This window comes from Pseudophryne corroboree, chromosome 1 (assembly GCF_028390025.1).
Source record: "Pseudophryne corroboree isolate aPseCor3 chromosome 1, aPseCor3.hap2, whole genome shotgun sequence".
NCBI lineage: Eukaryota > Metazoa > Chordata > Amphibia > Anura > Myobatrachidae > Pseudophryne > Pseudophryne corroboree.
The window spans coordinates 1,214,157,399-1,214,160,709 of record NC_086444.1 but is presented as its reverse complement, the minus strand read 5'-3'; the positions used below and the strand labels follow the sequence as shown (position 1 = coordinate 1,214,160,709).

The 3,311-nt window shown below is 45.2% G+C and overlaps 1 pseudogene; it reads right to left on the bottom strand.

Annotated features, from left to right (window-relative positions):
• Positions 1–2,814: 2,814 nt before the first annotated feature.
• Positions 2,815–2,933, bottom strand: LOC134945909 (5S ribosomal RNA; annotated as a pseudogene).
• Positions 2,934–3,311: the final 378 nt, after the last annotated feature.

Below are 3,311 nucleotides of genomic sequence, written 5' to 3'. Positions count from 1 at the left end.
GAAGAGAATTCCAGAGAAAAGGAGCAGCACATGAGAAATCTTGAAGGTACAGATGGAGCCTCGCTCATCTAAGCTTCTCTGCTGCGCATAGGTGCACCAAGGCTTATTGGCATAATCCTTTTATCTATTGTTCTAAAATGCAATACAATAAAGAGAGAACAATACAGCAGGGGATTTAGTCATTACAGCAGGGGATTAAGTCTGACTGCCCTGGCTCAGTTAATTAAAGGGACAGATGATGAGGGCTCCATCTGTAGGAGTGGAAGGAAGTAATCAGTAGCCCGGAGACAGGCTCAGACAGCATGCATTTGTGGAGCGAAGAGGACAGGTAAGTTTGGTGAGAAAGATGAGCCAGCTGCAGCATTGAGGCTAGATTGGAGTGGAGAAAGGCATTTGTTAGGGATACCAGTTGGGAGAAGATTACACTAGTCCAGTCTGGAAATGACCAGTGAATGGATAATGGTCTTAGTATCAACCTGGAAATATTTTTGAGATGAAATTAGCAGGTTTGTGAGAGGTGCTAAATGTGTGGTCTGAAGGAGAGGGAGAATTCAAGGATTACTCCAAGACAGCACACTTGGGGGCTAGAGGAGATGGTGTGCCATCAAAAGATAATGAAATTGTGGAAGGGTAGGCAGAGAGTAGTGGCCCTTAGATTTGGCAGCATGGAGGTCATTGCAGACTTTTATAAGGGGAGTTTCAGTGGAGCAGAGAAAATGAAAGCAAGACTGGAATGGGTCAAGCAGTGAGTTGGAGGAAAGAAAGGCAGTAAGGTGATTAATATGCTCAAGGAGCTTGGAGGCAAAAGGGAGGAGAAATATAGTTCAGTAGTTGGAGCGGGAGTTTTGATCAAGATTAGGTTTTTAAAAATAGGGGAGATGAGTGCTTGTAGGCAGAGGGGACAGTGCCTGATGAGAGGGGGAGATTGAGAAGGTGGGCAAGATGGGAACAGGCAAAAGGAGAGAGATATTGGAGGAGGTGGGAGGGGAAAGAATCAAGTGGGGAGGTGGTGGGGGGGAGAAGTGGAAGAGGGACATATCTTTCTCAGAGAGAGACTAGGAGAGAGAAGTGAGTCAAACAGGAAGAATAGGGATGAGGTGTTAATTGCCTCAATGTTACGCTTAGTGATGGTAGCCTTATGAGGTAGAGATGAGAAAGCAGAGAGAGATAAGTTAAAAGAGAGCCAGTGTGTTATAATAATGCAATAATTTCTTGTCCCATTGTATTGCTTTGGTACTTACAAATAATCATATTAATCAATGATCACAGGGCACTAATAATCATCTAACAAACTCACTATTCTTTTGTACTGCTCAAGTAATAGGGCTCAATACTTGCATTCACAGTCAGGTCCTTCATGGTTATTAGAGATGAGCAGGTTCGGTTCCTAGAGAACTAAAGCCCACCCAAACATAGGGGATCCGGGGAAATCCGAGCCACATCTCAGATCTTCCTTCCTGCCCTGAATCCCCAAGCGAGCCAAACATAAGGATCCCACTGTCGGATCCTGAGGTTTTGGCTCAGAAATCAGTCTTTATAATAGGCTATGGGGACACGCTGAGAGAGCTGTCTGTTTACGGCACTCAGCCAATCAGCATGTCCCCATAGGCTACAATAGGGCAAGATGAATGATCCACCATGCTAATAGTGCCACCGCCCTTACTGCCAACACTGCTGCTCTCACTGTCGGCTCTCCCATACTGTCGGCACCCCTGCACTGTGTACACTGCCGGCACTCCTGCACTCAGGACATCTCTGGCACTCCTGCATTGGCGACACTGCCGGCAACCCTGTACTGAGTATACCTCTGGAACTCCTGCATTGCCAACACTGCCGGCACCCCTGCACTGAGGACACCTCCGGCACTCCCACATTGCCGACACTGCCGGCATCCCTGCACTGAGGATACCGCATGCACTCCAGCACTACCGACAGCTCAACACAGGGGATGCAGCACACACTACCGATTCCCCCGTACAGAGGACATTAGCAGGCCAATACCACTGGCACCCCCCACTGCTGACACAGCCGGAACCCCTGCACTTACGACACCACTGGGACACCTGCACTGCTGACACTGCTGGCACCCCTGCAGTGAGGACACCATCAGCACCCATGCACTGAGGACACAACCGGCACACTTGCATTGTTGACAATGCCTGAACCCCTCCCCACTGCCAACAGCACCGACATACCCACATTGAGGACACTGCTGGCACCCTCACAATGAGGACACTGCCAGCACCCATGCATTGACAAGCAGTGAGAGAAGAAGAAGGCTCTTGTGTGGGTGCACTCATAACAACTAGGTAAATTCCATGAAATAATAAGCAGATAAAACTACAATTTTGTTATTATTAATTAAAAGTGGGGTTGTATCCAACATAGAGAAAGGAAATCAAGTTCAATATTCATGTCAGAGATTTAAAAACAACAAATATTCTGGGCTGTACACGTGTAGAGTAAAATTGAAAGAGATGTAGACACATTCAGTACTGTATCTATTTCACATTGACCAGTACAGAAAGATCTCTATTAATAGGACCATTATAGGTGAAAAATGAATAAGACTATAATTGGTCAAAGAAACACCTGGGATAATCTGAGCACCAATTTTTTTGTGGGATCCCATGTGTAAAATTCTTTGGTACAAACATGTCCTGTTATTTGTATTAATGCCAATTGCTGTTATGCTGTTGCTGTTCTTAGTAACTGGGTGGTATAAGTTGGAAATTGCAAGAAATGAAAAAGGAAAAAGTGGTGATCCTGCAGTTAGTGTTGCATCATATTTATGCCTCCATATTGATTCACATGAATCTACAACATTGGATATTCCTAAGAGGTCTCCCTTCAAAGTACTAACCCAGACCACCACTGCTTGGCTTCCAAGATCATACGAGATCGGGCATGTTCAGTGAGGTATGGTAGTAGATAGTGTACTCATGAGAGTGCACCTAGGTAGAGTAGTTTAGGCGTTCTTATCAGGTTCTAAAGATAAGCACCGAGAGAAGATAAAGCAGTGGATCTGCTGTTCAACGTTAGACAGGGGGATGCCCACTTCAGGTGGATTTGTCCCCTGAATCGTGGATGGGAGTCCACTTAATGAGTGCAGATTATAGGTCGGACAGTCAGGTAGAAGGTTTTGCTAATTATTCCTATTGGTATAATAACCACAAATGTGTATAAGGTTCAGACAGTCTCAGAATACTGTACATATTCATAAGTCCCTAAAAAACAATGTCAGTATCATACATAATTATATCAATGTCTGCACCTTGATACTCCTGTTAGTGCAACAATCAGTAATTACA